Raw genomic sequence first — 23,155 nt, 5'->3', positions numbered from 1 at the left:
ATCTCTGTTACTTGTTCCTTTGCATTTGATCCAGGTTGTCCCTTCCTCCTCACTTGCTGGATGACAGACCAGATGTGGTACCAGATGTGGTACTACAGGAAATGGTATCAGCTGAGGGCACTATTTCCACAGAAAATCCAGCTCTGCACAGCCTGTTGGTTTGCAGAGCCTTGGTAAAGAAAAAGCAGACACATGCCCAGGCACCCAAATTGAGGGACACCATAGGGAGCCAACAATGTTGATGGAGTCAAGAGCTAAAAATCTAAGAGCTAGAGTTAATATCTGCTGGGATCAGGTGGGATGTCTTCCTCTGTGACCTTCTTCTGAACACAGTTGTTTTAGATGGTAAGTTTATTAGCAGAGGGCAGGGCACATATCTGATGGCCCTGATTTCAGTGCAGATGGATTCTTTGCAGGATGCAGCTGCCAAGCTAAGGAGCATGTATGAATTTAGATTCCCTGGGTGATTTATATTTGGCTGCCTTGGGCTGCTTTTCATAGTGATGGCAAAAGGCATATCCTCTATACCACCATGCTCCATCTGCTAAATGTCAAGTCTCTCGTGTGATATGTGGTGCATTACAGCACCTTGGTGAACTAGCTGAAAGGATGCTTTTAATCTGGCAAAACAAGGTATTCTCCCACTCTTGGAAGCAGATGAACTTTTAAAGATGAAATGTAAATAAATAAATACATGGAAAAAAATCAGTTTAAGAACTTAGGGATGTTAAGTTCAGCAAATAAAAACACCTTTCTATAATGGAGTTTCATGCAACATCTATGTGTGATGCTATCTATATCCATATCCATATCATTGCCATAATGATATATATAATTTAGTTTTCTCTCACCAGTGTAAGCATGCATTATATAAAACTGTGTACGTTTTTGGGACAGATAAAAAAGATATCTCTGCCATGACAAATTTCTTATTTAAACCCAAGTTTAGGAAGACATTTAAGTATGTACCTAATTTTGAGTACATTTTGCTTCTCCTTGACTTCAGTGAAATTATTCACATTCTTAAATTTAGAAGTGTCCTTAGGTATCTTGTTGAATTTGGGTCTAAATTAATCATTTTTCAATGAGTAGTTCTGAATTTTCATGTGTGGCTATAGCTGAAAGCAGATTTTTTACTTGTTCAAAGTGATAAATTAAATGAAATTTAATGATGTGATTCTAGTGGTTCAGAGCAGTAGTGTCAGAATTTTTAATAGGGCAAAATTTAAGATACGCCTGACTTTTGCAGATATCTCAGACTGATAAGTATCTGAAAATGAGTTGCTAAAAACACCTTAGCTATAAATGCAGTGAAACTAGCTAAATACACTGGTTTAGAAAGCTTCATATAACTTAATCCTAGCATCTTTTTATAACATCCTAAAATACTTTGCAACACGGAGTCAAGGTTTTCTTTTCTTAAACCCTATTATGAAGAAAGTTAATTTCACTTTAGCGTCGGAGGCCTTACCTCCCCTGCTGCATTACCAGACCTCTGACAGGCCTATTCAGCTAGGCCCCGCTGATATGTTGTAGAGATTTGAAAGTAAAGAATTGCAAGAAGTGCAATTTAATCCCAAAGTCATTACCTAAATGCTGAGATAGGATGGGGATTACCACCAATGTAAATGAGATATGAGACAGCCAATGGATTAGGGGACCCTTTCTTTAGGATGACTTCAGCAAATAGGCTAAGATAAGGAAATCTTTGTAATTACATGGAGCTACACTGGTCAATTCTGACTTTTAAATACTAAGGAGCTGGAGAAAAGAAAAAAAAAAACTACATATGTTATTCTGTGCAATATTAAGTAATTCCTTTCTAATTCTACACAATCAATAGAAGAACATCATGCCAAATGAAAAGATGAGGGCTGCCTACAAGTCCTTTTGTGACTGGTATCATTCCATCATTTTTGGTAATATCATTTCCAAATTAAATTTTATGGTCCATTACATACTAGCTCAAACACTTTTCTAATGGAATCTTAAATGGAACTGACTTGCTTTGCGTGGGGTTTGTCTCTCAGTTAAGATGTTATTTAGTTCTAATTATCAGATAATGAACTCAGGAAATTTAATTTTTAATATTTATATGTCAAAAGTCCATTGTACTTTGGTTAAAGGCTTTAAATTAAAAATTAACATGGACAGAATACTAATTGAATATTTTCCCTATCTATAAGAGTGAGAAATGAGTTACATACTTCCCAGATTAGCTTGTTACAGAGCAATTGTTTACTTAAAAACTTAATTTAGTCTTCAGAAATAAATCACAAATAAGGAGATGCAGGAAAATGAACCTGAGAAGCTTTAGGTTTACAAGCATAAAGTGCATAATATCTTTATATGCATTGTCTCAGATTCAAATCTACAAGTTATCACATAGGTGTATATTTATATTTTCAGGATATGTAAATGCCTGTGCATATATGCAGTTTCCAGATCATACCAATTCATTTTTCTGTTGTTCTTTCCATTTATACTTTCTCTCTTTTCCCACTTTCGCTCCTCATTTCCTTCATAACAAAAAAAGTAAACCCAACTTTTTTATTATCCTGTCACATTCAGGGCAAGCTGTCTTGGGAAAATGACTGCAGAAATGGGAAAATAAAAGTAGTAGTACTTCTTCGGCATTAAAAGTGCCAGCAGGTATCTGTCCCAATGGTATGGCCTTAATTTGCCTCTCTGATCTTTCTTTAGGTATCTAGTGGTTACTGGCCTATGCTGGAATTGGGAAAGACTGACTTCAGTTCTTTCCTCTGCTACACTTTACTTGTGTGAGCTGGGTAAGTCCCATAAAGTTTGAGACTGAGGAAGGGCTGCTTATGTGCCTTGCTATTGTTACGGACTCTGGGGACTGCTCTAAAGCCTCTACAAACTGTAAATAAGGTGTGTGGAGTGTGGCCTCCCCCCAACTAGATCCATGCAAGAAAGCGTGCAGCCTACGTTAGATGGCAGAAAACAGACACTGAAGGTGAGTGTTAATCTTGACCCTCATCAGTGCTTAGGTCCTTTTCTTCCCTTTGCTAAAGAATTAACCTTGAACTAACCTTCTCCTAAATGTTCAGTTTCTTCTCCAAAAGGAAGTAGGAGGAACACATTTAAAAAATTCTTTTAAGCAGAACTGGAGGAGGTAGCAATTCCCCCCTTTTTGTATAGTGGCTTAGTGATTAGAGCATTCACTCCAGGGTAGGAGATTTGAGCTGAAGAGTATGCTCAGGTGGAGGATGTCATTTGTGGCTTTTTCAGTATTTCTCCTAGAAACTGTTCCACTCTGCATGAAAGAATGAATAATTCATTGGGCTAGAAAATGAGTGCAACGTGTAGGCAGGCTCTTTGGGTCAGTCAGTGAACTTCTTCTAGGACAGAAGCAAATTCTGGGTCCATTGCTTGTTCAAAAACCAGTTTGGGTATTTATCTCAGGACTGCTTAGTACTCAGAACAGAGATTGGAAAACTGAGTCTCTATGTTCACTTGTGTCTTACTCATGTATTGTCTAGTCCTTTTTTGTTGTGCAGAGCTTAATTTGTGCTGAGTTCTGAGAATTGTGATCTTCTGTAACAGCTGAACATACCCCCAAAATTAATGGATCTTCTGAAGCATGTGACATATGAGGAGAGGCTGAGAAAGTTGGATTTGTTCAGCCAGGAGAAGAAAGGACTATCTGCAGCTACTTAATTTCTTTTATAGAAAGAACAGAGACAGACTCTTCTCAGAGGTATGCAGAGAAAGGATAAGAGGGAACAGACTCAAGTGGCAGCAAGGGGAATTTCAGTTAGCTGAAAGAAGATTCACAATGATCTGAGACCTTCATCCATCTTGTCTCCTTCAGAAGCACACATTCAGCTTAGTCTGTGAATGCCTTTTCATTGCATTTGGCAATACCAGAGTTTTCTGGTAACCTCCTCAAGACCTCTGAAAGGAGGGAATCCTGTCATCTTTTCTGTCTGACATTTTCACTGCAAAAGCAAATGGCATAACTGAAGGCTTGACGCTCACCTACCCTGCAAGTAAGTACACCTATGGGGTACTGCAAGCTCTGGACATATAAGAAGTTATAATCAATAGCCTTGACCTAAAAGGCCTTGGTTTTGATTGGACCCTCAGCCACATTGTAGGATGGCCAGCTTTATTATTGTCTTACTTTCCGCTCCAGGCCCCACAACCTGAATGATTCCCTCTTCCTCTTCTGTTAGTAAAAGCAGGATACTCGGCAGGAGGGCAGCCAACCTGAAGAAGAGAAACCCTTGGTTTTGCCTCAAACCTCACACATATTTAAATGCTGTGTCTTCATAGATATTGTGTGTTGGGTTTTTGTGAAGTATAGAGCACTGGTCTGTGCATTATCTGTTGACAAGGAAGGAGAGCACGGTTTAGTAGATTAGCTGTTATATTCCGTGTGGAAAGCAATGTGCAGGCTTACATAAGGTACATTGCAATAATCTGGGATCGTAACAGGGGTCAAGTAGCATGATGTCTGCTCAGGAGCTGTCAGTGAAGCAGTGACACTCTCTGCCCATAGTGGGGCAAGTAGTGGTGGAAATGAGAGTGTGAAGGATGGGTCTCTCCCATCACCATAACATGGGGTTGCACTGGATTACTGGAAGACTGTGCATTGGAGACTGTCTTTACCAAAACTGCAGCAGCAGTGGGGAGCATACCCCAGGAGGAAATCTGTGTGATGTCCAAGTGGCACAACATGGCTCATGATGTCTGCCACCACCCTCAGTATTGCTTGGCCTCCACAAGCGTATGCCCCAGGCAACATACTTTCCCATCCTACTGCCCAGTAATAACCCTGTCGGAGTTCTGCACCATCCTGCTCTCCTGTACTGACTTGCCCAGAATTTGAAAGAGATTTGCAACAGGGACAGAAGGATTCAAGCATTATAAATCAGTTGTAGGTATTATCATCAGCAGGTGAAATGTGCAAAATGATGGGAGGAGTCAAGGAGAAATAATCATAGGATACATTAACTGTGTTTAGTTAGCTTGTGTTCACTGCTCAGAAGCACATCACCCTGAATCAATTAATACCAGGAGAGCATGAAGAAGGCACATCCTATTATCTTCATTCTTGAAGGCTGCACTCTGATTCCCTCTCATTCTTTCACTAAACAAACTTCTTACATCTAATTTCTTTCCAGAGTAAATACATTTCTTGAGGCATGTTACCTGTGGGCAGATAGTTCATTGTTTTTTAAATTGAGAAAAGAGAAGTGTGTGTGTGTGTGTGTGCGCGCATATGTGTGTGTTTCTGATGTAGCTGGTATAATAGAGCTTTCACATTCATTTTTGCTTTTTAATTGAATAGTAAATTAATTTGATTAATAAAAATCCAGGGTAGCTCCTGAGCGTGAATTAAAGCCAGGCTGAGCACATAAATATAATATCTTTCAAACCAGTCATTTTGCAAAGCTGCTTCTATTTTTTTTTCCTTTTTGTTTCCGTAAGGCTGTAATGGTAGGACTAGACTGGAAGTATTCTCGTCTTAAATGTTTATTTTCTTTCTCAATGGCTGTTTGAATTATTGCTGGCAAGGATATCTTGCAATCATTTTGTGCTATTCATTAGTCTCTTAAAATTATATTCCTCTCTTTGTGAGCAGATCTAGTATCACATGACTGAAATGACTAATTTTTAGGCAATACCTGGCAAATATCAGATAGCAGAGTTGAGCAGTTTAGCCATGTCTGACTGACTAATTTGTTCCATCTTTAGCGAGATTAGTTCCTTTCACTTCAGTGCTATTTTCCTGATCTTTTAATACATGCATTATTTTGACTCCACCTTAAAACACCCAAATTGTCACTGTTACTCTGTTGCACATACCTGAACTGTAATACTTTTGATTTCTTTATGAGAGGCATTTTCTTATTTCTAACAGTGCTACTTGTCTATAGAAAAGATGTGATGAGAGATTTTTGCTTATTCTTTACTGTTTTCCCTGGCCTAAACCTCAAGTCCTTGCAGTCTAACAGCACTTTATTTGAAGCAGGGAAAAGTCTCAATACCTCGGGATCAGGAGCCAGCTGTGCTATTTTGTGGAGTCTTTCTCCTTCCCATCAGCTTAGTCTGCGAGGAGAGGCAACAGGTGGCTACAGCAATGAGGCAGGGTACCCAAAGTAACAAGAAAATGAGGATTAATTGGAATACCGAGCTAAGGCCCAGGTAGAATGTATGCTTTGCTCTTTGTCTATGAAAACACCTATGAGAAACCTTGTTTCTTTATTTGCTGTTTTAATATAAAGCATTATTGATCCTTTCCGCATCGATCTTTTGATCCAGTATCTCTTAAAACTTCTCTTCTCCGATCTGTGGCATACACTGGCAACCTGCATTTGTATGAGAGCCCTTCTTTGCGGAGCAATACACTCCAGTCACTCCAAGGCCAGGATATACAGATGATTTAAAAAACAACAAATTATCTTTCCACTTCTAACTGATTTAAAAACAATTGCTTTGCTGTTGCTTCAGAGGAGGGTGGGTCTTTCACTGTCACAAGGTCACTTTGCAAGTTTTAATTGCTGGGTGCTGTTCTGTCCTTTCATGGCTTTCTAAGTGATAAATGGCTCATCGGTTCAAAAGCTAGTCTATATAAACAAGCTTATCTCTGCCCATAGTCTTTAATGAAAAATGAGTTGTGAGTATCATTGTTAATCATGGTAATTGTTAATGTTAAGAGGGCTGGTATTATGAGTTTTCCTATTAGGCTTTCAATTCGTTATATAAAATGAGCAATCTAGTAGCCATCTATAGCATTCTAATTTTAATTATTTAGTGGCTGCATTTCAGACCACCCTTTCTTCACTGCACACAAAACCCTTAATGCAGGAACCAGTGTCTTTTGATGTAATTGGGATAAGTTACTTGAGATGTTCAATACGCAGTAGTATCTTTAAAGATCAACTCATCACACTACGATGTGCTTCTTCCTGGGGATTGCTCTCTACTGGCTTTAATGTAGCTTACCCGACAAACATCAGCTATTTCACTCGTGTTTGCTCAGCTCCACATACAAACCCCACATTTTACACCAAACAAAAAAGGATGAATATGTGTCCTGCATTGCAAAGAAATGCACTAGTGAATGAGCACATTCCACACACATCCTCCAGTCAATAACTGAGGTATTTCACTCTTTTTGTGATGGGAAGTCCTGAATATAATGAGCAGGATTTGAAAATGTAGCCCTAAGTATTAAAGTTAGGACAAACATAAGATATCCGGAATTTTTTTATCAGTTTTAGTGTGGGTAGAGCTTGTGTTTAGCACACAAAGCAATAAAGCTGAAGGAGAAAGTAAAGCACAAACCTAACTTTAAGGAAGTATATTTTAAGAGCTATGAATAAGATATCAACACTTCCAAAGTACAAGACGTTTTACTCAATGTCTGTTTGCATCAGAAAGCAGACAACAAGATAATATCTTATCATTATTGAATATTTCCAGCTGTGGCTTAAGCTTCTTTACAGAAATATTTACTCTGATACTTCAGAAGATTGTTTGAACTTCGACAAAAAGGTGGACCAGAATATACTCATTTTGTTCAGTCCTAAGTTTAGGTGAAGAAATCTTTAAAATGTTTATAGTTTTGGTGGAAATTATATAAAATAAGTGATCCTGCATGGTTTCAGCCCAGAACTAGGTCATCTTTTCTCAGGAGAGCAATCCATGTACTCCAGAGAAGCAAGATCAACTTTGAAACTTTCTAGAGCAACGTTTAATATCACAAACAGTTGCTTTGGCTTCTTGCACAACAATCAGAAGTTAATACTTGTAACTGGACTATATTCTTAGCAGTAGACATAAACAGATGCATTTGGATTTTGATTCAGATCTGAATTTTTAGCCCACATAGTTTCATTCCAGGTTATCTGGATCCAAGGTTTGTGTGACTTGAAAGATGTGGGCCTTTTATAAAACTTGTACCTGAATAAGTTCTCATCTTTAAAGTGGTTTTCAAGTTCAAAGATGATCAGATCGTTGTTTTTGATGTGGGTTGAGGTCAGCTGTTACCAGTCATAGCCTGCCAGGGTATATAAAGATGAAAAAGACATAGCAAGGAAAGACAGCTCTTCAGAACTGGTCAAGCCTAGAGTCTGTGAAGAAGTGAATGCATTAAAGACAAAAGGACAGAAGAAACATAGAAGAATTAAAATCCACACTAAAACTTCATACAACTCCTTAGACAACCAACAGAAGTGTTTAAAAGAATGACAGACTATAGTATCCAGACAGCAACTCCTAAAAATTCTCCACACTTCATACATGTCTGCTTCAGCTTTGTAGGATGAGGTACATATGAATGTGTCTTCTCTCCATTTGAGATACAAGTATTCATTACAGCAGCATCGTGCCCGTGTAAAATGAGCCAAGAGGCAGAGCTGTTTTGAATATATCTGTGTGGATCAGTGATGAAGGCTAAAGTGGCTGGCATCTTCCATTTGTTGGTTTTATATTTTCATTAAATGTTATTTAATAATAGATTTCAGCTGGTGGAAAAGACTGGTTTGTTTCACAAAATGTGAAAGATGCAAAAGATGACATTTACAGATGTACAAAAAATAATTTCTTTTATCTCTAAAATAAACAAAGAGTTTCTGCTGGGCCCATGTTTCTGCTGGAAAGATGGTGGAAATGTTGAAAAGGGTACAGAAAAAGAAAAGGTTATGGCATTTCCCAGAGGGAAGTATTAAATTTTTAAGAAATTCTTCCTGCACACGCTTCCCCCGCCCCCCCCCCCCCCCCCCAAAATCATGGGAGGAATCAGAGAGGCATGAGGGAGCTTAACATGACAAAATAGGTGGTGGCAGTGGGGACAGTGAGATGTTCATAGCTATGCCCAATTTGCCTTGCTGATACAAACTGTTCAGGAAGAGCTCCCAGAAATGTATATACTTAAACAGCTTTTCTGATAGCACTAAACTTTCTAGTACAGGTGAGCTGTTAACTATCTTTGTCACTTGTACAATTTGAATTATCATTGATTCTGTTCTCAGAGGGTTGTTTTGATGTTGAGGTCTGCAAAATGTTCCCAAAGCTAAACAAAGTTTTTTTTTCCTGTTGCATTTTATTTCTTGACTATATTTTGCCATGAAATGCACCTTTGTTTGCACTACTGATATAACTTTTTAGTTATATCAGGTTAGGTATTAGGTTTAGGTTATAACCAGTTCAGAGAATAATGAGTCCCAAACATTGACTGGGAATCTTTGGTGTTGTATTATTTATTATCGTTTTGTCACAGTTATAATCATCTTCATTAATAATGAGTGATATTCAAGCAATAATCCAGGAATTTTAAGATGTTCTGCATTTTGCATCTTTTCCTTGCTTGGTGTGTTCTGAGTTTTACTGGTGGCAGGGAAATCCTATTAATTTGTATTCATGAGTTTCTGACTTTGTGCGTGAGGGTAGCAAATGGACCAAGCGACTGCCACTCACCACAAAGGACCCGGTTCTTCTAACACACGTGTTCTACACAGGCATTGGAATAAATCAAAAGAAGTCATTAGAATTACTCCCAACTTATTCCAGTGAAAATAAGAACCAAATCAACTCTCCTATTTTTAGTGTTGTTGGTAGGTGTTCAATACATCTGTTTAATACTGCAAGCATGACCTCCAGTAAAAAGTTCATTAGTTGCTTACTGAAATAAGGCCTGACCCTAGGCGGAATGGAGATGGGCTTGGTATTATGCAGCTCCTGTCAGTCCCAGAGTGCTTGTCAAGGTTATGAGTTAAAGATTGATAGTGTAGTGACTGCACAAGCATTTAGATGAGAGGGGAGAGGTCACAAATAGGCCTTGGGCATTAGATCCTCTGTTATAAAGAGAGGGAATATTGGCCAGAATACAAGTGTGATCGTCTTTCTCTTTTCGAGAACTGCTATGGAAAACTGTCTTCTAGATTACTTGTTCACTCTTGCAACATATTTAAAACTCTTAATGGACTTACTTATACATCTCCAGGTATGGCTTGTACTGCTCTGCAGGTGAAGATGGAACTTCAAGAGTATGTAATTAAACTGGTGTGATGCATGTGTAGATATTGCAACTAGGCTGAATACAAAACAATACATGAAACATATGAATTACCTCATGATGTGTTCACTACATCCTAGACAGAATCACCAGCCTATTCTTCTGCCAAATTTCTACTGCAAACAGCCAACTATGCAAGCATGGACTTTATTGCATGTTTTTAACATGCAGTAAAATTAGGTGATAAAGCAAATTTTGTTCATAGTATAGATGATCTTACTGCTTTCAGGTCACTCCTTGTGAGAGACCAGCAGTCAGGATCCAATTTCGGTAAGCTTATTTTATTTTAGGCCAAGAGAACCTCTTGCAAAAATTTTTAAGAAGGGAATTGAAATCCACAGATAATCAGATGTCAATATCTCTTCATCAAGGGAGTCCATCTTTGCACATCTTGTTTTACATCGCTGTTTACCTTCAAGAAGATCATCTGTGACTCAAGACTTTAAAGAAGTATTAGATTCCTTGTGTGCTATTCAGCTAAATCTACTCCAGTACCAGCCGTTTCTCAAAAGATACTAAAAGGCAGCCAAAGAATTCTGATTCCTCACTTGGTAGTAATGGTGGCTTTCAGCTCTAATTGTCCCTAGGCATTTTATAGAGCTGCCATTTTCTGGTTCTGATTTTTTGAATGGCGGAAAGACGGAAAATCAGACTAGCTCCAGGAAACCATTTGACAGCGTCTCTTCTTCTTCTGGTTTGAAGGAGGTTTTTATTATGGCTGTAGAGATGGCCTATTTTTACCATGCTGAGGTCTCAAAAGGTCATGATTGTAGGACATATATTCGGGCCGTAATGTTTTTCAGTGGGGCAGGTGGGCATGTTAAAGTGTTTCTGGCTGTTCAACAGAACAGAGAGCATTAAGAGGCCTCATAGTTCCTTTAATCAAATAATCTCCTAGTGTCATATAATCAGTAAACTGAGCTCCATTTTAAAAGTGGTTGGCTTAGTTGCTGAAGTTGGTACTGTGAGTTTTTGGAGTAGCTTTCCTCCTCTGAGAGTTAGAAATTTACTTCTAATGTCCAGCTAGTGAATGACCAGCAACCATATCTCATCTCTGTCTTTTATTACTACTCTGCATATAACAAATTTCTTTCATCTTCTCTTCTTTCCTCTGATCACCCAGGCAGGAAGGACAGTCCCATTTGAATTTGTCTGTCCTCAATAAAACTGACCAGAACTATACACAGTGCTTCCATTTTTATGGCACGCCATCATGTAGGTCATACATTAAGGATAGTAGGCATGCCTGCTTCAAGCCAAACAAATTGCAATTGAACAAGAGCATCTCTTGGAAAAGGCACCCAAGCAAAAGGATCTGCAGGATGACCTTCAGAGGATTTCAGCAAGGGAGTGAAAGGTCCACAGGACAGGTAGCCTCCTTACAAGCTGTCCCAGAAGTCTGGCTTGGGAGCTGGCTAATGTATGTTAGTTTATAGCTCTTCCAAATCTTTTGTTCATTTGCTTTTTTTCGGAAGAAAGTATTGAGAGTCGAACTCTCATTAACCACTCACACACACACACACGTCTCACTCTTTCTGATTCATGCTGAACTTCCCATGTCAAGTCAGGAGGAGTCTGATCAGGGCTGGATTCCTCCTGGCTCTTTGTCCTTTGCTGAAACCGCTCAGTCTGACATTTGGTGTAGCACTCTGATAGAAAAAAAAAAGTCAAAGCCACATGACCCAGGAGTCTGGTCCCAACCAAGCTTTGCAGTTCCAGGCTCTAAGTTATAGAATGTGCTGGATAGGTAATAGAATGGAAATGAAGTAATATTTCAATATTTTCATGCTGCCTGCATTACAATTATGATGTTAATTAATTATCTGCCTGGCAGTTAACACCATGCAGAGGCATGGTTGCGGTCGACTTCCTGCTGTTCTGCTAGCAGTGAGTAATTAACCTCTCCTCTTCCCTGGGATTCTCTACAAGATGATCAGCGTGTTGATGATATAATTATTATTAATTCAGTTTCTGTGTTTCGTTGACATTGTTAATTACTTGTCGGTAATCAGCTAATGTTTAATCTTCCTTGCTGGATAGCTTCTTAAAAGGCTGCTTGAAATGGTTCAGAGAGGCTTCCTAGCACATTCTCACTCCTCATTGCATCAAGTGTTGGACAGACCACTATTCAGAATAAGTTATTATCTAAATACTACAAAGATTCTATTGAAGTTGGGAGATTTGGGGATCAAATTAAATTGCTGTTTTCACTGTTGTAAGCGGGAATATGTAAAGCTGTTGTCAATAAATCAGGGAAACTAGTGGGAGCCATTTTAGTGCCAACTTTAAAAATTGATCTCACTTACAGAAATGTCAATATCATTTAAAGAGCAAAATTTAATTTAGTGCTGTTTTTTGTTTTTAGAGGATTAGTGATTCTTCTGCAAATAGCAGTTCTGAGCATTTTTACTCTCAGCAAAAGTAAGAGTTCTCTTTCCTAGAGACTTGACCAGCTATGGAAGCATGTGGGCATTATACGCTATGTGAAACTTTCCTCAGCAAAAATAGCTTTACCACAGATTTTAAAAGTAATGCCAAGTCTTTGACAAAGGAGTTTATAACTTTTTCTCTATCTTGTACTGGTAAGGGGTCAGTGGGACTATGGTATCCAGTCTGGGTGTTTTATTTCAAGAAAAAGACCAAGAGTTCAGAGAAAAAGAATGATGGGAGAAAACATGGTCCATGAGGAAAGACTGACTGACTTGGGCTTTTCAGCCTGAAGGAGAGAATCCTGAAGAGAGACATGATAACAACAGTCTTGCATTTACATGGCTGCTGCAAAGAAAGAGAGATATGTCACTGCTGTCTGGGAAGGATGAAGTAAGAAGTAATATGATTACACTGCAGGCAGAGAAATGAAGGTTAGATGTTAGGAAAGACTCTGAGGGTAAGAATAGGCTGGAGAAGCAGAGCTGGAAATTGCCAGTAGTTAAATTGTCACAAGTGAAGTGAAAGAAGATGAGCTGAGGAGCAGGAACAAGGAATAAAAGAAAAGAGGAAAGGAGAAACACAGAACTGGGCAGAAGACCTGTAGGGAAATGGAGAAGTGGCAACCTGTGATGAAGGAGAGCCTGCCGCAGAGGGAGTGCAATGACTGTGAGTAGTTAGGAAAGGGGATGCCATAAGAGCACTAAAGGATGGGGAAAGCAACAGTTCAGTCAAGCAGGATGAGAATAAGGAAGCAATTTGGGAAACCATAAAGAAGAAGGGATTGGAGGAGAAGTAGGAGAATTAGATGGGAACTCAAGGCAGGCATAAGGACTTGTTTCTTTCAGCATCAGTCACATAGCAGGGGCTGTAACCAATTAAACAGAGATCTTACCAATGGCATTTTAAAAACTATCTAAGTCTGAATAGGTTTGCTCTGCAGGAATTTCATGCCAAACAACTGCTGTCTTTTGTCTGAGATTATCCTACAAGTTTTGCTTTGAATCTGGAGTTTGGGAAATCTGGAGCAAAACTCAGTCAATGCCTCCACTTTTAATCTAAGTTTGTCCCAAAACCCTGCAAAATGCTTCTACTCTATGCTAGTTCACCAAGAACTGTCATAAACACAAGAAAATTTAATCACATTTCTTACTGGAAGTTTTAGCCTCACTTTTAACTCAAACACGCAAAGGATAAGTGTCCACTTTTGCTTTGCAAAATGTGTCACAAAGCCTAGTCTAGCTAAGATAGCTAGCAGGCTTGTTTAACACAGAGTACTACACTTGAAGGGGAAATGGAACATTTTTTATTCCCTAAGTTTCACATAAAGGTAATATAAATGAGCATGCAGATTGTGGAATGGTTCATATTTTATGTATTCAAGCTTCAATAATAGGTGAGAACAATATGAATTGTACTTGTGTACTGAACGAGGTCTAGTTACACAGCCTGAGTTTGATAACACTTCTCATTTTGTAAGCTATATGACATGTCAATTTACTGTTTTCATTTTGGAGACTGAGAATGTTGGATTGAAGCTTCAAGATCAAAACAAAGGTTAAAACAAAAGAACTGTTTCTTTTTTTTTCTCCCAAGTGTAAATATTCTCATGTATCTGAGAGTGACACCCTGTATTATCTGGAAATAAGGATTCCTATTGTATATTCCTTTTACTGAGGGAGGCTAGTTCAGTTGTTATGGAATTTGTCTTGAATGGGGACAGCATGGGTTTAATTCCTCAACTGTTACAGACTTTGTGTATGACCTTGGGAAAATTGCACAGACCCAAATCCTCAAAGGTACTTAGATGCTTTATGTTTGCAGGGATAAAATGATCTGACAAAGTTTGGACTTTGAATGTTTTTACTTAATGAACTATTTGCAAACATCTTCATGCAGACAAAGCACAAGGTGTTAGGTCATCCACTATCTCTAGGCTTCAGCTACATATTTAGATATTATTTATTCACTGCTTACTATTGATGCTGCATAGTAAGTCAGGTAAGTCATGTGGTGTATCTACCTTCTAGTGGGATGAGAGCTTCCACCATGAGTATTGAATACTGATATTTTTTACGAGTAGCTTTTTGAGATGAGAATGCAAAGAAATGACAAACAACAATTACTTGAAGTATTCTGGTACATACAAAAGCATTTTTAGATCAGTGTTTTCCCCAACATGACTAAAACCATGGTTATACAAGAAGCCACTTGCGTGAGAGGCAAAAACACACGAGTTTTGCAGTATTTATTCTTGTTCCACATAGGGCAGCGTGGAGTTGCACCAGCAGTCCAGAAGTGAAAGGCAGCAGTCCATGGGGAGCCAAATTTTGCTCTCACCAACAGCAGTGGGCACTACTCTAAGCAGTCAAGGACTTTCCTTCAGATTCCCATCAGAGTGCATGGGAGCAGGAGCTAACTCCTTGCCTTTACCAGAAGTGGCAAGCATGAAATTGGAACCAGCTTTGGCTGTTGCTCAGAACTCGAATTGGAGCTAGTGATGGTCATTCTGGAGTTCAAAACAGTCTGTGTCTTCTCATATTATCTTCCCAGGGCTGTTCACCTTTGGGTTCTGGCCAAAGAACCAAAAGAGATGTAGCTTAACTTTACATTCTGCTTGCCTTCCCCCTTTAACTATGTGAAATTATCATGGTGATTAACATGCAGAAGAATAAGGCTTGACATTACATTTATTCCTGCATAGTGAATTCAAGGTCACTATGAGCTATTGTCAATTGCTGCCTGAGTATATTACTTGAATAACTCTATTCAAAGACCAATAAAATAGATTTCCCACAAACAAGCTCTAGAAATAGTTTTTACAAAATTCAGTTCCTCCTAATTAAACAAAGAACTCTCTAGGCATTTAAAAACCGTATAAGCTCATTTACACAACACAACAGTAGACAGTGATAAAAAACCTGTCTAAAAAAGAAAAATATACTGAAGTTTCAGCTGAAGAGACTTGGGTTTTTTTGACTCTAGTTCTGACGTGGTCTGTGTTTCAGTAACACAAGAAGAATCTACTACCACTAGGAAATGACAGTTTTTAAAGGTTTTTAAAATGTCTCTTGTTCTAAGTTATAACCTGAGAATGAGTCACTGACTGAGAGTTGGTCTGCAGGTTTGACCCTCCATTACGGCAATGGGAGCCACCTTGCCCAGCTTTTCCCAGAGATGGTCTCTGTCACTCTCTCTTAGGATGAATCTTCTCTACGAGAAGTTTGCTGCTCTGTTCATGCGTGTTTTTGCTGACATAGGTTATGGCGGGTCCCAGGGCAGAATAATCTGTACTTCTTTGTCAGTATAACTGCATCTATGCTGGGGCCTTGGGAAGAAAAAAGGAAAATTTTTTTATATTGGTGAAAACTTTCTGTGTTGATTATGCCTGGCTCACTTTTTGTGGAACCTTATAGTATTGCCAATGTTTCCTGCAGGTACATAGTGCCATAGTTGCATATATGTACAGGAAGGCAAGGGTGACACCGTGGGGGGCCTCATGTACACATGAGCTGGCTTCAGTGTCCTTCCTGAAGCCAAGGAGGTGATAAGTAGGTGTGAAAGCATGTGCAAAATGGTAAGACCCTAAACCTGGGATTTTTAAAGTAGTCTGAGGATTTATAACTTGACTCCTATTTAAACCCTTGACGTTTTGGGCCTAATTCTGAGTCTAAGTACGGTGTTAGCTTGCAGTTCAGACACACTTAGGGCAGTCTACATGACTCTGTTTAGAAACCTGATTTCCTTTTTGCCTGTTTTGCAGTTACTTTCTCCTTGTTTTTGTTTTGACTGATTTTTGCAGCAGTGAGTAAAGGCAGTGAATGGGAAAGGAGCTGACTTCACCCTGAAGGAGCGCTCACTATTGATACTGGAGCTAAGACTGAGGCCAGTAACTCTCAGCCATAGGGTGGTAATAAACAGCAGCAAAGGAGCAATATTTTAAACTGCTTAAACTGCCCCAGATTGGGTGACTGTACCCTAAGAATACCTACGTCTGTTTTTTTATTGGTCCCTCTCTGATAGTACTGATGACTCCATCTCATTTACTCTTGCTTCCATCAGTGGCACCAGTTTTAGTTATTGAGGGCCTTTCTCTCCAGTGGGCTGCATTATTAATAGCAAGTGTGAAAAGTAGCAGTAATTGCTTATGGACAGGCTTTCAAGTGATGTAAATTGGCACAATGTCTTTGAAGCGAGTGACTGGCACAGCAGATTGCTCCTGATTGCTCCTGTTGCATATTACCACAGAACCCGAAATCTGAGCAGAACTTCAACATGCTTCTCTTTGGTCAGAGACAGTTTGGATGAAAAATGTTCATCTCTTGGGTGGGCCTGGCAAAGAACCTGAAAACCTATGCAGCTGAAGAACTTTGGGGGTATGAGTATTGGCTCTGTGCATGATTCAGCTGAGTAGATTGAGTCATATCTGTAAGATTAAGTGGGTACGCAAGTGTTTTCAGATGTGGACATATTTAGTATGAGGTATGCTGTTCCAAAAAGAAACAAAAGTAATGGATCCAGGTACTCATTCGGGCAGGAATATTATGAAGAATGCAAACCCAGTAACCCCCTTTAGCCAATGTGGAGTAAACATGAGGTAGGCACAGATTTTGGAGAAGGTTAACTGAACTGAGTAAAATCACATATATTTTATAATTTAAAAGGTATAACCAACCCTTAAGCTTTCTTGTTCTGCAATCATTTGTGTTAAGTAGGTTAAAGTTTTGTTTTGTCTTTGGGAAATGATTGATTAAAGAGGGTGTATTAATATACAACTCTTTTTTTGCACATTGATTATCTTCTTTTGTTATTTTCAAAATGGAAATGGGTTTGTACTGTCCTAAAGAACCCACATTTCTATTTGCTTTCTTCTGTCAGATTGTCAGAAGAGTTGCTTGCTATATGCAAAACAGTTTTGCTGTGCTGATGTTATTTCTCTAGGGAACTGCGAAGGTGTCTGTCCCGGAAAGAATGGGATTACTCAGGTATTGCTGTAGGCCTGTGCCGGCTTTAGAATTGTTATTGGTCCTGACCTTGTGTAAGAAATAAGGTGTTTGAATCTCAGAGTTCAGGGTGTTTGCATGGCTGGTAGCTCGTACGACTTTATTTGTCCTTCTTGTAAATCATGACATTTAGCATCATTGAAATTAGTGTGGAATATCATGATGCCAGAATTGGCAAGAAGTTTTTTGTTGTAGAAATACTAAAAACCCGTCAGCATGTTCTGAAGCACATACTTCTGATTTGAGCTGCAGGTTGATCTCCAGCTCCATTGTTTACTAGTTACTAGGAACACTTTTGGCTACTAAAGCAGAAATAATGTTCAAAGTATGGACAAGGGACTGGGTCATCCACCGCTCAGCTTTCACAGGCACACTGGATTGCCCCTTTATCAACTGATCAAACTCCACTTAAAACTGCTTAGGTTTTTTGTTCCCAACTCACCTACTGAAGGAATGTCCTAGAACTTTACCACTCCACTGTTTAGAAACCTTCTGATAGTTTCCAGGTAAAAAATATGGTTGATCAGTTTATATCCATGTATTCTGTGCCAGTTTGTTGTGGTTTTTTTTTTGATAAAAGCTTAAGCAGTTTGTGCTTAAGCAGTTCTCTTCCTTCTGTGGTGTTAGTCTAATGAAGTTTACAGTCTACTGTTCTTGTATGCTTGCTCTTTCTGTTTCTTCAGAACAATGAAAATTAAAAGGTCCTCAGATTTTTAGTTTTGGTTTACTTTTGGTGGTAAATATGCAGACTGTGATTACTCCTAGAGGGTTAAATGGGGCTTGAAGTGTCTTTATGAGTATTAAAAACACAAAGAAGAACAAGAAGCTGTCTCTGTCCTGAGGGTTTACAAGTTCCAAACAGAATGAAGCAGTTGAGATGAAAAGCTAGCTTGCCTTGTTAGTTCTGGATATTAAGTTTGAGCTCTTTTTATTTAGGGGAGAAGCAGAAAAAAAGGGAAAATTTCAGCTGAAAAGTGAATATTTTAGGCTTTCCATCTTCATCTGTAGTGGGCGGGGTTTGATAGGCATTATAGTAGAGCTCCCTTTTGAATGAAGATTTGATGGAAAGTAAGGTGGATCCATGTTCATCTTCATCTTTTTTCATGTGTATCTCATCTGCATAATGCATGATGTTTTTGGAGGAGAAACTGATACTTAACAAGAAACTCTTAGACTGCTGGCTGAGGAGAACCAAGGGCTGGTGTTGCAATAGGACACTGAGTCTTTTTGACAGAGGAAGATAAATTATAAGTCATTAAAGACAAAAAGGTTGCTGTTGGGTGTAATATGAGTGGAAGAACTGAGGGAAAGGGTTTGCTATCGTCACACAGCTGGACTTAGTGGGAACTGGCCAAGAGAAAGGGAAGAAGAGATTGGAATAGTCAAGCTAGAAGATGAGAGTTTTAGCTGGCTGGACTTGGAGGAAATCCTGAAGGCTATTGTTAGGTGTGAAAAATGAGAAGTGCTTAGGAATTGCCTGAACATCTGCCTGTGGTGAGTGGGACAAATCCAAGGTCTGGCCTTGCTTACACGGCTTAAGGATTGAAAGGGTGATTGAAGCAGGCTCTCTTCCACTCAACCATCTGTAAACCCAGTGCTTCTTCTGGCTGTGGGTTGTGGTCAGTGCAGAGGAACCTTTATTATTATTATTTTTTTTAAATTTAAAGCTTATTTAATTCCAGTTACAAAATAAGGGAAAAAAAGAACTGTAAATAGCATTAATTATTGGCTGCAGGGTTTTAAAGGGAGCTCTCAGAGATTTCATCTAACCAGCTGCAAAATAGGTTAAGATTATTATCCCCATCTCACAAGTAGGGGTCTGAACCTCAAGGTCACACAGTATGTCAGTAGCAGAGTCAGATAAAAAAAAATCCAGAAAGCTCTTTGCTCTAACTGCAAGCCAGCACTGCTACACTCAATATAGTATATAGATAGTATACTGTAAACTCCTGTGAAAAGAATCTGTGGCTTGATTACTTCAATAATCTCAAAATCTAATTCTGATTTTGCTGGTACAGCGTCAGCGCTACGAATCTATCTCATCCAAGTGGGTTTCTCTTCAATTTTTCAATCTGGCTTGTCTAGGGAGACGGGGTGACATTTCTCCTTGTTTTGTTCTTTTTTTTTTTATTTCTTTTACCTCTGTCACAACCCTCTAAAACAATACTTTAGAAAATGACAGAGAAGCAGTGTTTGTAAAATGTCATGATCACAAACAATCAGAGTGATTGCATGCTACATTTATCGTACATCAATGTCCCCTGCCATCAGTTGTTTCTTGAAACTACAGAACTCTACGAAGTGAAGCAGGAGTTGCTCTCACAGTAAGTTGCCCTAGCAACTTTTTGCAGTCCCTTGTCTTAGAAGTAGAGCTGAGCTAAATATTTAAATCCTGTATTATCAATTCAGATTTTTAATTACGCAAATGAGTTGTTAGTAGTTGTTTGCAAATATTTGCCAGATGGTTTTGCCAACTCTTTTCCCCCTTTGACTATTCATTGTTCAGGTTGTCTGATTAGTCAGCCATGTGATGTGATTTTCTTTCTGTTTTCAGATTGGATGGACTGGGTTTTTTTAAATGAAAGAATAATGAATTGATAAATTTGAGGACAAAATTTCAGCTAATTTGCTACAACCTGTGAGGTGATAGTTTCACAAATTAGCTGGATCTCTGTGAATTCATCGGATTAAACAACAACATCCCCCAAATCGAAGTAAACCACACTGCTTACTTTCACTCAAGAAAATACAAACAAATCCATCAAAATATGCCATCTACTCAATATTTTTACCATAGCTTGTATCAGTGATCTATGATTTTTGTTTGTTCTCCAAAACATTTATGAGTCAGGCCAACTGCAAGCCCTTTCTCAGCTTTCCACTGTAACTTCAAGGCAAAGAAACAAGAAATAGAGAAAATGACATCTTACATACTTAATGATGCTTCTCCTAGCAGCATGATATACTTGTAGTCTTTATATTGCCCCACATGCAAATTTGATTCAAAAGGCAAATTAAAAGGTTGACCTTGATCTATACAGCCCACTGCAATTTGGGCCTAACTCTCTTGGAAATTAGTTTAACTCCTTGTAGGCTTCCTTAGTAGCTAACTGCAGTGTGGACATCTCTGCTAAAATTCTTGAGCTGATCTTTACCCTCGGAAAATTTCCAGTGAAGGCTTCTTTGTGCTGTAGTATGCTTCTCCCTTCTGGTAGCACATGCACAGATGCAGTCATTTCTTGGTGCCCAAATTTAACCAGTGGAACCTGTGGCCAAGACCAGCTGGAAGAGGCTTGATTTCCCAGAGGGATCACTGCTGGATCCCTGTGGAGTGGGAGGCACTGCTGAAAAAAGATTTAAGAAACTGGGAACTGAGGTATCAAACATTGTTTCTCATAGGACCCTATGCCCTCTAGATACTCATCTCCTCTTCTACCTCTTTCTGCCTGCGGCTGCACCTTGCTGCTGAGGAGCTGCAGACCATTTCCTAGTGGTTTTCATCTAGCTGTTTTCTTTCATTTAATAGCACTCGGAGGAAGTGAGAACAGGAGAAGGGGAAGCAGCCCAGCTTGGCTCTGTGTCCTCTCTTCTGCATTGGTGAACTGGAGAAGCCTTGCTGGTAGCTCTGGGCAGCCTGGGACCACCGGGGACAGTGGCATGGGTAAGGCAGCATGGGGCAAAAGAGTAGTATGGCAGACACTATATCATGCTAGATTATGTGTGGTTGGAATTACAAAGTACCATTTCATCAGCCTATAGACCATCACTGTAGAGCACAGCACTATTGGCCTTCCTTAAGAGCAGCTACCTGGATCAGTCCTGTGCTCTGGCCCACTGACACTGGCCAGTTCCCATCGAGAGCAGACTGTGCAACATCATGCAATGTTGGGAAGGGTATGTGCTGGTCATCTGTGGCAATGAATTCATATCCGTGGTTCAAACCCTGCTCTCTGTTGTGTCAGGGCAATTAGGTTGATTTAATTGCAAATAGGCAGTGCCTGTGAGAACAATCAGGCCCAGAAAATGCAGAACTTCAGGCAAAAAAATCTGGATCTTTGTCTTACAGTTGTGTCAGAAAAATCTCAGCAGCTCTGTTTCAATAATTATTTCCCTAGAAACACTAGCACAGTAATGACTTAAACTTGAATTTTGTGACTGTCCCGTGATATATACCTTGAAAAAAGCCTTATCTTTGTTTTCATATTTGTGTTCTTAATTGCAATCAATATGGTGAGAAACAATTTGATTCCTGTGTATACAGCATTATCTACTATAAGAATAAACTACAGTGCAGATTATGCAAATACTATTATATAACCACAGTGGTTACTGCAGTGTCTTCCATAGTATATATCAGTGTACTGTAGCAATTAAACAGTATAGTGAGGCCATAGCAATTACCATTCTAAATTATAATAAGCAATTCAATATACACTATAGTATAAATCATTTCCTTATAGCAAGCACTGTATGTGCGCTTTGGTTTTTATTCTAAAGCCCTTATTACTTGTCATCTGAACACTGTGCCAAATGATTTATACTACATCCTTGTAGTTTCAATGCATATTTACTATATGCTTTTTGCAAAAAATGCACATAGTCATTATAACTGTGTTAACTTTTTATCAGGTTGCTGTGGCATTTTAAAAAAAGAAATCAATAGTGTTGTGGGGAGAGGAGGGTGTCTTTTGCTTCTTTTTTTTTTTTTTTTTCCCCAAACCCACCCAGAACCAGACATAACCTTTATATGCTCTGAAGCTCAATAAAGGTAGCTAACTCCCCCTAATTTTAGGGGATTTAATTCAGAATTAAACGCATGACCCACTAGACTGAATTCTATTCATTTTTAAAATCAGCTTTCTTTCTAGGTAGTAAACAGATTCCCACTAAAACTTGTGCATGATTTTAATTACAGATAAGTTTCTCTTTAAAGGCCACAGCATTCATGCTCCGGTTGCTAAGCTGAATTCGATACATCTATATGTTAAAGGTAGCAAGTTAATGTGTAAACAGGGAAAATATTGGAACCAATTGCTGTTAATTTGGTTTTGATCAATTCGCATTGACTGCACTTTACATGCAAATGAGAAGTGTGGTGGATTATCCCAGATGAAAATAGCTGAGATACTGAACTCTTTCTAAAAATAGAGACATAGAATAAATAAAATTGGAGAAAAAGGAAGTGGAAAGGCATGTCTGCAAAGAAGTCTTGGTAAAGACAAATAAAAAATTACTGAATATATACATACATATATACCTCTATATCAGTAAGTACAGCTCAGTGTAGTACAGAAAAAAATAGTGGGACTGTTGTGTAGGGAGCCAGGGTGGCAAATTCTTAAGGTACTATCAATTTTTATGATGTTAAGGCTACTAAAAATTGATCATTAATTTTAAAAGAACTTGTAAAACTTAACATGAACCAAATGAATGCAGAAAAGCAAAAGTATTAGAAAAAAGAGAAAAGAATAAGCAGAAGTTGCCATTTGGTAACATCAAATCTCAAGAGAACAACTTGATTTCTGGCCATAAATTGGGCCCAAAGTGTGTGCACTTATTTAACTTCATTCATGTTAGTTATCTCACCCAGGTGAATGAAATATTTTGTGTTCATGACATTGCAGAAGAAAAGGTTTAAGGGAATGAATGGACTAAAGCGATCATGAGATATTCGTAG

The sequence above is a fragment of the Apteryx mantelli genome, chromosome 5 (assembly GCF_036417845.1).
Source record: "Apteryx mantelli isolate bAptMan1 chromosome 5, bAptMan1.hap1, whole genome shotgun sequence".
NCBI classification, from domain to species: Eukaryota; Metazoa; Chordata; class Aves; order Apterygiformes; family Apterygidae; genus Apteryx; species Apteryx mantelli.
Note: the sequence above shows the minus strand (reverse complement) of the source record.